The sequence below is a fragment of the Sciurus carolinensis genome, chromosome 11 (assembly GCF_902686445.1).
Source record: "Sciurus carolinensis chromosome 11, mSciCar1.2, whole genome shotgun sequence".
In the NCBI taxonomy this organism is placed as follows: domain Eukaryota; kingdom Metazoa; phylum Chordata; class Mammalia; order Rodentia; family Sciuridae; genus Sciurus; species Sciurus carolinensis.
Window position 1 is genome coordinate 93,949,369 of NC_062223.1, and position 14,440 is coordinate 93,963,808.

Consider the following 14,440-nt stretch of genomic DNA (forward strand, 5'->3'; position numbering starts at 1 on the left):
TTATTATCATTTGTAGGGTTTGGACATTGGGTAATTTACATTGAACTACTTGATATCAACCGACTAAAACTGTCTTTCCCAGTTAATAAGTGAAACTAAGATTTACTTATTAAGTTTGAAATTTTGTCAATAATCCTAGAAACAAATTCCCCTTTCAGGCTTCTCATTTTCCCACATTAATAGTGCACAAACATTTTAAAACAGATTTCTTTTGAAATGATTTTTTTATTCATTTAACACAAATTTAAGTTGATAGTAAGTGAAATTTTTAGGTAATTTAATTTTGATTGAGCTAGCATTTATTTTGCACTTGTATAAAGGATCTGCTATCAAAATTCAACAGTGAAATTAGATTGGTAGTAAAAACATATGAGAAAGTATATTTAAGTCACCTTTCCAGGAGGTCTTTTTTGAGCATAGACTCTGTACAAAAGTTTGGTCAGATGCAAATCTTTCAAAAAAATATTACCCTTAAAATTTTTCTTAGATATGAATTGGATTTTGTAGAGTAATTCTTATGAGTTCTTTCTAAGCCTTGAAATAGATGTGTATTATCACTGAAAACACTTTGCTAACATTTATTGATGTTATACATTTTTAAAGTATGAAGCTGTGTAGCTCTGTGCCTTTAAAAATATTCTAAATTTTAATTACTGATATAGTTCAGGTCACTTTTAGGTCCAACCTTTCCCTTTTAGCCTTTTTCACATCTTTTTTTTCATTTTTTCTTCTAAGTAAACAGACTTCAGATATCCCTTTTACCTTTGAAGTCTCACCTTTAGCATCTTGTCCTGGGGAAGCTTTTTTTGGCCTCTCAGATGAGCCCCTGTTTCCTATTTTATGAACTCAAAGCACCTCATTTTTATAGCACTTTCCATATTTGAAATTACACAATTGAAATGTTTCTTTAGTGCTTTCTGCCCCTCACCACTACACACGTGGCAGAATAGAGATGACATTTAAACCTACTCACTGACAAGGCCTGGAACATAGTAGGTGCTTTGATATTTGTGGAAGGAATGATAGGATACATTTAGACTACAACAGGCTTCCATCCTCTGCTTCCTTCACTGAGATGTTCTTATCTGAACACATTTAAGTTAATGTTTGTAGAATATTTCAAAATCCAGAATGAAGGCTGAATTGAACCAAATTTCTTTGACTCTTATATGTCTTAATCTGATAATACTTTTTTTTTTGTCTCTGCTTCTCAAAAACATTTTTTCTCCCCAGCACCGCAAAAAAAAAAAAAAAAAAAAAAAAAAAAAAAAAAAAAAAAAAAAAAAAAAAACATTTTTTCTTTGTTCAGGGAAAAATCAGTAAACAGTCCATCAAGATTATTGGGGGACTGTCTTTTTTCTGTTTCTTGATACTACAGTGGTAAGGGAATAATTGAAGGAAGACTGAGATCAAATTGCAATAGTTTCATCAGAGGTTATTCAGAAAATACTGTGTAGAGGCCAAAATGGATAAATATCTGTACAGAAGAATAGAGAAGGTAGCTGACACTTCATCAGAGAACTTCACTAGGAGATATGCTCTCACTAATAATACGTTTCTTAGTTTATTTGTGCCTTAGTTTCTTTCTCTTCAAAATGAAGAAAAGCAGCAGACATACAAAATATGATTGTTAAAGATTAAAAGAGAGAATGTGCTAATACATGAAAATGTTCAATTAATGCACTTTTAGACACATTGGGAAAGAAGGATAAGAAATTTATAAGTTAAGGATTTTTTTTCTCAATTAGAAAAAGAAAGTTGGAGAATAATAGGGTTTGAGCACTGGCTCATTGGGGAAAATAGATACTCCCAGAAAAAGTGGGAGAAATAAGACAAGGGACTTCTCTTATCTGGATAAAACCAACATTTAGATGTGATTCTGTCAAAAGATCTTTCTTTACATGGTGTTATGGTTTAGATATGAGGTAACCCCCCGAAGCTCACGTGTGGAACAATGCAGGAATTTTCAGAGTTGAAGTGATTAGATTGTAAGAGGTGTAAACTCATCAGTGAATTAATTCATGGGTGTGAATTAACTGAGTGGTAACTGTGAGAAGATAGGATCTGGAGATGTACTTTGGGGTTGTGCTTTGGGGGTTTATACTTTGTCCTTGACGAGCAGAGTCCTTTCTGCTTTCGGGTTGCCATTTCCTGAGCACCTTTTCTCTGCCTTGCTCTTTTGACATAATGTTCTGCCTCACCTCAGGCCCACCATGAACTTCTGATACCATGAGCCAAAATGAACTTTTCCTCCTCTAAGTTGTTATTTTCAGGTATTTTGACTGCAACAATGAAACAGCTAACTGAAACATGGACAATTAGTGAAGACCTAATAGAAATAATACAGATTATGCCAATGAGCCAGTGCTCAAACCCTATTATTCTCCAACTTTCTCTTGTTTTTCTAATTGAGAAAAAAAAAATCCTTAACTTATAAATTTTATCAATTTTCACAAATATAGTCAAGTCTGCTTGGAACCAAATGACTCACTAACTTAAATTCTAATGTGGAGACTATTTATACTGTCCTCTAGCACATGATTAAATAAGAGATGTTCCAAAGAAGTGTTTTGTGAAGTTCACAGGTAGGAGAGGTGACTCAAAAGAGAAATCAAAAGTTTCCTGAAACATAGTGGCATTGAGGATGGACCTTGAAGGATGGGTGCAGTTTTAAGGGGTAAAGAATGAACCCTGAAAGGGCCCTACAGAGGAAATAGGTTTAACAAAGGAACAAGAGCAGGAAGATATATGAAAAACTGGTGGTATTTCCATGAGGCATGAATGTATACTCTGCACATACTGGTAGGGAAAGATCCAATAGTTTAAAAAGTAGGATGGGGTCAGAGTAAAATTTCATTACAGCCATGGTGGCACATACCTGAAACCCCAGCAGACTGAGAGGCTGTGACAGGAGGATTGCAAAGCCAACTTAAGCAACTCAGCAAGACCCTAAGCAACTCAGAGAGATCCTATCTCCAAAATAAAATGCAATGAAGGGCAGGAGATGTGGCTCAGTGGTTAAGTGCCCCTGGGTTCAATCCCAAGTATCAATCAGTCAATCAATAGGGCAAGGGATGATGCTGAGTGGTTAAGCTAAGTGCCACTTGATTAAATTCGCAGTAGCCCTACCCCCAAAAAAAGTAATGAGAAGAAAAAAATAGTCGTGACTCTTTTTTGTAATCTGTTTTTGTGTATCTGTTTTAAAAAATCATACAAGCATGCATGAACTCACCAAGTATCCCCCTTAATTACCCACCAACTCCTCTTTCCTTACCCTTTTGAGATTACTTCCCAAATCCCACCTTCCAGCCCACTTGAGAAAGTGGAAGGCAGGAAGTGCAGGCAGTTGATTCCCTAAGAGCTCCTGTCAAAGCCTTGGACAACCTCATGGGGAAGCTGGTGATTAGCATTCTGGGCATAGAGTAAATGATAGAATATGTGCTTTATTTGTCCCCTCTTTCATTTCATATCTTAGTAATTTGAATTTTTCCAATTTTTCTTAGTCACTGTTGCTAAATGTTTGACAATTTTGTGTATCTTTTTAAAGAAACAACTATTGATTCTATTGATTTCTCTCTCTCTCTCTCTCTCTCTCTCTCTCTCTCTCTCTCTCTCTGTCCCTCCCTCCCTCCCTTTTTCCAATTTCAGTAATTTCCACTATCTTCTGTTTATTTAATATCTTCTAGTTGCTTTGGGTTTAGTTTACTCATCTTTTTCCAGTTTCTTAAAGTGGCATTTTAGATTATTGATTTGAATATTTTCAGTGTAGTTGTTTATAGCTAGAAATTTCCCTCTAAACTTTACTTTAGCTATATCCCATGTTTTAGTACACTGTGCTTGTATTTTAATTTATTTCAAAGTATATCAAATGTATGTTGTAAGTAATTCCTATATACACTGACTCATTATTTAGGAATATGTTTAATTTTCATGTATGCAAGAATTTCCAAAGTTACATTCTGCTATTGATTTCTAATTTCATTCCATGTGGCAAAAGAACATATTTTGTATTATTTCATTATTTTTAAACTTACTGAGACTGGCTTTATGGTCTAAGATATGGTCTATACTGAAGAATGTTTCATGGGGACTTGAGAGAAATATATATTCTGTTGCAACTGGATGGAGCATTATGTAGATATCTCTTTGGTCTTGTTGATATGTAGTGTTTTTCAAGTCTCATTTCTTTGTTCTTCTGTGGAGTAAAGGATTTTTTTTTTTTTTTTTTTTTTTTGCGGTGCTGGGGATCGAACCCAGGGCCTTATGCATGTGAGGCAAGCACTCTACCAACTGAGCTATACCCCCAGCCCTGGAGTAAAGGCTTTGATACAGAATTTTCAAGAGTATAAATTCCACACTGATATAAGCTCCATGATTTAAAAAATTTCTTTCTCTCCAATAGCTTCCTAAACCAACATTTTTTTTTTTAAATAAAACTTTTTTTTTTAAATAAAACTTCGAACTATCTCTTAAGCTATTTAGGGAAACTGTCATTTTCTTTCATTTTGTATGCTCTCATTCACCCTTATCCTCCAGTTATTTTAAAGATAATGTCTGTAATTTATATTTTTAATTGATGTTTACATCTTCTGGGTTTATTTCCATTAAAGACTGGATTGTATGAAGACTTAATTGACTTTATTTTCAATTCTAGAATATGGCAACACTTCATTCCATAAAATACAATAAATGTTTCAACTGAAATCAGGCCATAAAATGGAAACTTCCCTCTATCTGTGCAAGCCATTTTTCAGGACAAGGTGTAGAACCCTAAGACATGACCTATATGACCTTGAAAGTCCAGAGGAAACAAAATCTCTGATTAGTATAACCTGAACAATGAGAACAGTGAGGACCTAAATTAGAAGTGAGATGGATGCTCACGAGTTGCAGGATAGACCAGAACAATACACCAGAAACATAATTATCCACAAGTTCCAGCTTGTCTGGCATACTGGTAAGACCATTCCATCAAGATTCCCATTTAGAACCAATCAAAGGTTGAATTTTTTTTTCACTATTGCCTCTATCACTGTCTTTGTTGTTTGAGGCTACTATAATAGAATCATAGCCTGGGTGGTTTACATAAAAACATCAGATTTTCATAATTCTGGTGACTTCTGGGAAGTCCAACATGGAAGAGGTGGTAGATCCAGTGTCTAGTGAGGACCCTGTTCCTGGTTTTCATATGGTTGCCTACTCACTGTATCTTTCCATGGCAGAGAAAAGCAGGATAGAGGTAGAGAAAGAAAGAAAGTCCTCTGTGTCTCTTCTTTTATGGGCACTAAATCTTGTCATGAGGACTCACCTCTCATGACCTAGTTACTCCACAGAGACCCCATTTCCAAATATATTAATATTGGGGATTAGAGTTTCAACAGATGAATTTGAGGGAAAAGTGGTCACAAATATACAGTCTGTATTTTTCACCATCTCAAATCAAGACATGATCTTGAAAACTACCTCTTGATTTAATTCCAAAACTGACCTTTGTCTTTTATCCTTACCAGAATGTCTCTTTCCCAGTCAACCAAGGCAACACACTTGCATACACTCTGGGTTTGTCAGGGAATCAAGAGTATCCAAATAAGCAAAGAAGTGGAGAACATATATTAATTCTTTGCTTATGTAGGAGGTGGGGAGATAAAAATTAATTTTAAGAAGGTCTTTGAAAAATAACCATTTTCAGACAGATAAAATCACCAGCTTTTCTACTTAAATCTTCAAGGCTTATATTTCATTCCCAAATTCTCCTCCTTGAAATGTAGAAGCTTCTACATCTTGTTTCTTTTCCATTACTGATCAGGATGGTTCTGCTACTTGTTCTTTAACTGAAAAGCCTTATCCTTGCAATTCATGCTATTCTTTTGAGTGTGACTCCTGAGAGCTGTTCTTTGAATTGCTTGGGTTGGTATGGTAACAATGGCATTAAAATTGTGTGTGCCTGAAATAAAAGCCAACCTCAGTGAATAGTCACAGCATTGTTTCTCATGCCATGGTGAGAAGAACCCCTCAAATCAGAAACCCCTGCGATGTTTGTTTAAAAATCAGATTTGGGCATAATAAGTTTGGGGTGTGGCTCAGGAATGTATGTTTTAAAAATCCACTTAATACTAATGCATTGAAGTTTTAGATCTGGCGATTTAACACTGTTTGGTAGGTACTCCATGTAGGTATGAATTCTTACCTGATAGTTAGCCTATAGTTAATTTTGCCCCAACACTTTAAAAAATTTGGTGAAATATAATTATGGAAGAGTTCCTAAGAATACTGTAACTAATTAGTTCTCTTATTAATGTAGTTATTTTTGTACTCAAAATTATTTATTGATCAGGCAGTATTTCCACTAATCCCTTGCTAAGCAATTCTTTGGAGTAAGTACAATACATAAACACAAACTTTTACACAGGCAAACAAATAGATAGAAGGTAAATCCATTGTTAAGTAAGATTTGATTGGAATCCCATCATTGCTCTTTCCTCAACCTGGACTCCTGAGACACATCCAAGGTTTTCCCTTGTGATAAGAAACAAACTTGCTAGTAGATTTGTCTATCAACCTTCCAGCCCAAGCATCACATATCACAAGTCACGCCTGACCTGTTTTCATGAGAGTTTAGGAAGAAGTAGTGAAAAATCAGCTAAAAGGAAAGAGTTGCTTTTCAATTGCAGGGTCACATAGAGTTCTCATTTGAGCTCGAGTAGTTTCATAGCAAAGCCACAGAAGTTAATAAAAAGGAGTTTAAATCTTCTGCCTGAGATGAGACTCTTCTCTGAGACTCCCCGCAAGACACTTTGGCAGCCTTGTATCTGTGTCTACCATGTGAACAAGCTTCCTCTTGAAGAATTATGACCCTGTTCCTGGGTGTTCCATGATGATATATCAGTCACTGACAGTGAGATCCCCAGAGGTACCTCCCCACAACTTTGGACTCAAGGAACCTCCCACAACGAGAGTGACCCCAGTGATGTCTTTCAAGGCCTTTCTCACTCGGCTCTTGAAATCCTTGGTGTTCACCCCTGACATTGTCTTAAAATCTTAGAGAAAACCAAAAACGCAAAAAGCTTCTATCATGTCAGCCCTCAATGGTTCCATGTAACAATTCAATTCTAATTAAATATTGCAGAAAAAAAAGTGTGTTCCCTCCAATGATCTATAAAGTTACTGAGTACAGTTATCTTTTCCTATGAATTTTAGCATTTTTGGTCTTCCTTACATCACTTGCTTTTCTCACCCCTGCTTCCTCCAATGACTGACTTAATGTACAAAACACTGCAATACTCAGACTACATATGTGCCTATTAGAATTACAACAAATTAATTGGTTAAATCAGATGGATTAGCAGATGATATATCAACTCACTTTTTTAATATGTGTAACAAAAAGAGAATGGAAGTATGCCATACCATGTTGTATGTAAGCAAGATAATTCATTTCTTATGTGCTGCACTAGAGTACTAAATTGCTGAAAAAAAGATTAGATACTATGCTTGTTTTTTTAAATTGCAACACTTAAGATATCACAGAATGAGTATTGTTTGCTTTTAAATATTAAAAATTTTCAGGCCTTAGAACAAATTTGAAACTCTTACTGTGTGCCTATTACTACACTAGATCCCAAAACAAACAAGGATGCGAAGACAGACAAGACATGGCCTCCACTCTCCAGAAACTCACAGGCAAGAAGCCATCACTGTAAAGTACAGTAACTTGACAGAGCTGTGCACACGTACTATGAGATGGGTTCAGGAGAGAAAATCAGCCCTACTGAGGTCAGGGAAAACCTCCTGGAGAAGCCCCTGAAGGTGATGACACCTGACTGTGGTTGTGCAGTGTCCTTCCAGTTGAAGGGCAAGGGAAAACACATTCCCTTGGAGAAGAAGAATGTGAATAGAAATGGGAGGTGTCTGGTAGATTCAAAAGACCAGATCAAGCTAAAAGCATGGACTTTAAGGAGGAGAAATCAATAAGATAAAAATCTAGGAGGAGTTGGCTGAGTCAGATCCTGAAGGGCCTGGCATGTTTAGGCTAAGGACACTTCATCCACCCTGGTGCCAGCAGGATTGCACTGAATGGTTTGGGAGAAGATTAGCCATAGAGAAAGGCAGCCAGAAGAACTGGGAGGTGGCAAAATTCTAGGACCTCTCATAGAGATCCAGGAGAAAGATGACTAACTACATCTTATGGTGGCATAGAGAAGAGGAAACAGACTATGAAAATACTGAGCAGATAAAATCAGTGAGACCATAGACTGCTTGGCTCTAGGTCAAGAGAGAGAGAGAGAGAGAGAGAGAGAGAGAGAAAATAAAGTCAGAGTCTACCTTGGTGGAACTTTTAGTCTGTTAGGGCTGCTATGAAAAGTACTGCAAACTCAATGACTTAACAGAGATTTATTGTCTCACAGTTTTCGAGGCTGTAAGTCTAAAAATCAATGTTTGGTTAGGGTTGGATCTTTCTGAGGACTGAGGGAAGGAACTGTTCCAGATCTCTCTTTCTGGATTATAAATGGCATCTTCTCCTTAGGTCTCTTCATATCACCTTCCCTCAACGTATTTCTTTCTTTGTATCCACATTTCCCCATTTTGCAAGAACTTTAGTCAAATTGAATTTGAGTCTACTGTAATGACTTCATTTTAATTTAATGGCCTCTGCAAAGGACCTTTCTCCAAACAGGACATAATTTAACCCTTAATGGTATTGGGGACCATTCACTGAGACCGAGGCAAGAGGAAATTTGATCGATGTGGGGAGAGGAGAATGAAATTTGTTTCATGCTATGCTGCTCATGTTGCATTTTCCTTAAATATACTAGTATCGTGGTCTCATTTGCTGCTTGCTTTTGTGACTTTTATATTGTGCTTGGTTTCTGTTTATCTTGTTTTAGTATTTGATTCTTCTGGCAATACCTAAGGGAAGGGGGCTGCGGAGAAAGCCTGGAGTGCCCAGCTTATAAGCCCCTGTCAGATCCTATAGCACTGAATGCAGTCTGCTTAGATGACATTAATCCATGTTTCAACTGCCCCTCCCCAAGACAGGGGCTGTCATCGCGTAGAATGACACCTGAAGCCAGTAAATGTCGCCCTTAGAAGCTCTTCACAATCATGTTGTCAGCGAGAGCCCCTAACAAAACTCAAGACCAATAGGCCAGGAGGCAAAGATGTTGCTGTCAAATTTAGCAGCTAAATATACTCAGATACTATGCTGATGACTCTTTATTTTCCCTAGAGTTGTCATTGGCTCTGGCCATTTGGTGCTCTATGGGGCGAAGTGGGGTGGGTAGATTGTCAATTCCCAGGTCCGTAAACCAAGAATCTGTCCTTCAGATTTTTTTTAAAAGCAAGATTGTCAATATTAGCCAAATCCCGAGACACACTTAGCGAACCTCAAGCCTGAGATTCCTCTCCTTTGTCACTTTGAAAGATTGGGTCCTATTGAAGGCAAAGATGAATTGTGACCCAGACAGGAGAATCACATTGGGCAGAAAGACTTCCTGGCTTTAATTAAAGTACTGAAATTGATGAGTATTGTAAGTGACTTGCCAAATTGCCTGACAAAATGATTTCCACAGATAACTCCTTGTTTTCAGAAAAAAAATGCAAGAAAGTAGCCAGAGCTTTGAAGTGAACCAAACAAATGACATCCTAATGGAGGATTAGCTGGAAGATGCCTGAGGTTTGGAAAACTACCAAGTATTACTCTGGAAAACTCCTTTTATTATAGCCCCTAGAGCAGCCTCATAGTCTGACACTGGATTTTTAAGATGTTGTTTTTCTCCCCAATTCATGAGAGACATCGGAATTATATTTGTCTAAATTGTTATTATTGAGAGTTACTTTTAAAGAAAGATAATTTAAATAATAGTTTTGAAAGTAGATATTTAATTTGGTAGCTTCATTTCATTTCCTGATTTAAGCAGAGAATTTGGATAAATAACAACATAACAACCTGAGACTTTTAAAGCTAGATTAAAAAAATGAACTTAATATGTGTGTTTTTTTAAGCTAAGCTAAAAGATTATTTTAGATCACGTAAAAGGGAATTTTATACTGACTTAGCACATCTCAATTTTTTCTTGCTGTTGTTCAAAGCAAACAAAAAGAGATACTGATACTTTTCTTATGAGTTCATTTGTAAAATGGCTCAGTGGCTTCTGTTTTTGGTAGTTGACCCTATGGTATCTCCAAAATGAATAGGAGTAGTTCTAGAACTTTGGGCTGTTGGAGAAGTGAATAGAGTTTTTATGAGGAACTGGAATAACTGGGAAGAGATTTGGAATTTATCCCTAAACCAACAAAGAGTTAAGGAGAACCTGGATTAAATGGAATGCTCTCATGGGGCTGTCGGAGCAGATATTCGCTGCTCCATTGGATCTGCCAGCTATTAAATGCGCTTATTTCACTTCTCATGAACTATGCATGGTACTTGTTCTGCAAGTACCATCTCTGTGCTCCTCATCCCTAAGTAACAGCCATTTGTTGTAACTGCACTTCTCATTCACCCAGTGATATGCTGAGTAAAAGGAAGGAGTGAGTTTTTAAATGAATCTGCAACATCATTGAGATAGGCACAGACACCCTCCCTCTGAATTTTAATCAGCCTGCAAGTTCCCGCTTCTTAGTTATGGGTAATCTACAGATGTCTACTTTCCAAAGGCCTTCAGAGAAAATTAAATGTTGTCCAGTCATTAGGGTCTTCTTTGATATGTATGTAGCTCATGTTAACATTAATGAGCGTTTATCACAGATTAATAAGCGAGACCTCTTTCTATAGAGGTTACCAAGGAAGACACAGCAGTGATTTCAGTGGCCCTGCATGAGCACATTAGGTCAATGACTTGATTCATAGGTGTAAGTTTTGTTGCCTCAGAGAAGATAAATGAAACTTAATGCAGGATTACTTTATAATGGGCAGGGAGAGTTGGAAAAGGAAGCTGCCTCCTCTCTAGGTCTCTTCAGGTAACAGTTCACAAAGTGGAAGGGATTCTATCATGAAAGTGTTCCCTGAGATTTAAGTTTCTCATGTAGTATGAATTCTAAATCTCCTGGAGTATATAGTTGAATGGGGACAGGGAGAGCAAAGGAGAGGGACAGAGATGCCCACTTAGGAAAATAATGTCTTATTAATGAGTAACAAAGACAGTCTTATGGGGTGTGAGGTGGGGAGAAGCTGTGGTTGAGTGCCAAGTGGATATGATGATTCTAGTCTCACTTCTTTTGACTTTGATTTCCTCAACAATAAAATGATGTAGTTAAGACAGTTTCCCTTGAAGTCTCCCTTGCTCTAAGAGTCAGTGATTATAATATAGACAGCAGAGTATGTACACAGTTGATAAATAGGGTGGCAGCATTGTAAGGATGAGATGATGTTAATCATGAAGGATTACAGGAAAAGGTAGGAAGGAACAGCTTTGCAAGTGAACAAAGCCATACAGGGAAGTGTCAGAGCCCAGAAAACAGAGCCTGGGGGTGTGGAGTCAGGAGATAGCATGAATCATGGCTTGACACTGCTGTGTGACATGGGGGATGCTTATTTCCCTTTGTGTCCATATTTCCTTTGACACACAAGACAAGGTAGTCCTCCTTTTTGGATTGCTATATGGCATGATTCAGGTACTGGATGCCTAGGGTACAGTGTCGTATCTGCCTGTGGCAGGCCAACACCAGTGTGGCCTTTGCTGCTGAGTAATGCATAAGTACACTCACACCTTGGCATGTTTAGCAAATATTCCCTAAAATCATTGTTAACTAACTCTTGGAATGCAAAGTTTATCTTATGTTCACCATGAGAGCTTCCTATTTGAAATCTTGATTCTCCCCATAAGGGAATTTTTACAATTTTAATTACCTACATATAATTTATCTGGTTTATTCAGTTTGACTTCTGTCCTTTGGATTTTCTTAAAGCAGATCAAACCTGAAAGCTTACTAATGTCTTGTTTATTCACATTTGCCCTCTTTTGTGAGCAGCTGCAATGATATGCGATGACTGACTTCAAGAAAAATGCCTTCCCCTCCTCTCTTAAAAATTAAACTAGAGGAAGCTTTTCTTCAAGTAATTGTTCTCATAGGCTGAATGGTCTTTAAATTGCAATTGACAGAGTGCTTAGTGGAATGCTATATTTAGGAACAATTGTGTACCTATGTCTATTATCTGTGTTTCCTTTTTTTTCCCCACAAGGTGGTGTTTCCATGGAAAAAGCGCATTTGTTGCTTAGGAGATTGTCCACTCTTCTCTTCTTGCTTATCCTTCCCATTTAATCCCAGGCAGGTTTGTGATATCACTCAGAGTTGCCATGGAAACTATTATGATGTCATGTGTGGGGGGCTATTATGTAAAGTGGTGACTTAGCAGCCAGATCTTCTGAAACAAGAAGGGTGCATGCCACATCTGTGCGCGCCCACATACACACACATACATATACTGCAGGAATTCTTTGAAATGATCCTATCACAGAATTTATGAAGGGAGAAGTGCCTCAGACCTTCTTTTCTCAATCAAGTGGAACTTACATTCTGCTTTCAGACAGTCTGGCTTCTCAGTCAAGATCAAGAAGGATGTACAGCTTTTCTCACTTACCAACCAAATCTGCAGCACTCTGTACCAAGACCAATTAATTTGTAGCATACATGTAGCTCTTTACTTGTAAGTTGATCATTCTTAATCAGTGTAACTGGAATGAATCAAGATACAGTAGAAGTGGTAGAATTCTATTGCTCATAACTAAGCTAGAAATTTTATTCTGCTAAAGGGAAAAGGAAAGGGGAATAATGTTTTATTGAGTTCTGTCTAAATGCTAGGTAGTTAACATTCCCAGGACCATCTTCCTCTTCTCTACTCTCACCGTGGCCTCTTTTACCCCTTCAACAAAAACCTGTAAACATACTGGAGTCTCTCCCATCTGGTTCCCATTTTCCAATCCTATCTAAATCAGGCTCCTACTCCCTCTCTCTCATTCCATTTGTACTAAGGGTCTTGAAAGGATAATCCACAGTTCCCAACCAACCTGTACATCAGGATCATCAGGGGAACCTGTAAAATACAAACTTTCAGATTCCCTTTCAGAGGTTTCAACTCAGAACATTCAGAATGTGACCCAGATCTCTATATTTTTAGCAAGTTCACTCAATGATTCTAATGAACTGTCAGGTAGTGGAACACTAATTGTGTACTCACTGCTTCTAATTTCCTCTTTTCCCATTCTCCCATCAGCCCTTCTCAATCTGACTTCTATCTCTATGACAGAGAAAATGCTTTTGCTGGGATCACCCCAGCTGTCACAACTGTCAAGTGCAATGTCATGTTGGTCCACTACTGAACACTGAATAGGTCTAGTCTTTCTCAGTTTGGAATCTTCTCCCCTTAATCCCTATGACACTATGACATTTTCTTCTTAATATCTTTTTTAGATTTCCTTAAATGTTGATTTTACTTAATATACCATGCTCAACCCTCAAATCTTATTTCTGTACAGACTGAGAAATTTTATCTTCTCTAATGGCTTAACTATGATATGTATGTTGGTGACACCTATATGTACCTATAACTTTGACCATCTCTTACTTGAGTTTCAGATTCAGAGCTATACCTGTGTGCTGGGTATGTTTCTTAATGCCCTATAAGCAGCTTAGGCTCAGCTTGTCCTAAACTGAACCCAATGTCATTCTCACTCAACCTTCTATATTGTAACAGAGATTCCACGGTCAACAAAGCTAAAAACTTGAAACCATACTTGGCTAATTTACCTCTGATATTAAACAGTCACAAAATCTTCTAATTTTTCTCCTAAATATTTCTCACATGTTATTTCTTCTTCTTGTCCCAGTTCAGACTCTCATCACCCCTTGAGACAGTCTTCTAGCAGGTTTCCCAGGTACCTAGTAGTAATTCATGTTCTTTCCCCCTCTGCTTATTGGATAGCTAGCTCCATGAAGTTAGAAAATATGGCTTCTTCATGCTGTATTCTCAGCATCTAGCTGAATGCCTGGCGGGTGATCAATAGAGTTAGATAAATGAAAGCATGAACCATCTAGCGCACAGCTCCTTTGGAAATTCTTACTTACAGATCAAACATATAAGTGATGAGCTTTAGGGCTAGAGTGTTTAAAACCTGAATTGCTGGCATTCAGGTTGCTATTGGTATTAAATCCTGAATTTTGCAATTTATTTCCCTCCTTTAGGTCTTCAGCACCAAACTAGGTCAACTGAAAATTTTCCCTTGCACTCAGAGGGAACTGTCCATTTCACTTAAAAGTAGCCTTTCTCTAGTTTTATTGACTCAAATCTCAACTTTACAGTGAGTTACTCAGACTTGTATATTCTCCCCTGACATATTCAAATTAGTGGTGAAGTATAGGCATTTTCAGTGTGGTTTGGATCTTCTCTGCCACACAGTTACCATGGCTGTCTCCTCACTGAGACTGATTTCCCTATTGGATCTTT

The 14,440-nt window shown here is 37.4% G+C and overlaps 1 protein-coding gene across 1 annotated transcript in view; it reads left to right on the plus strand.

Moving 5' to 3' along the window:
* The window catches only part of Fat3 (FAT atypical cadherin 3), a 595,529-nt gene that overhangs the window by 329,300 nt on the left and 251,789 nt on the right, over positions 1-14,440 (plus strand). The gene's annotated exons all lie outside the window — the stretch shown is intronic.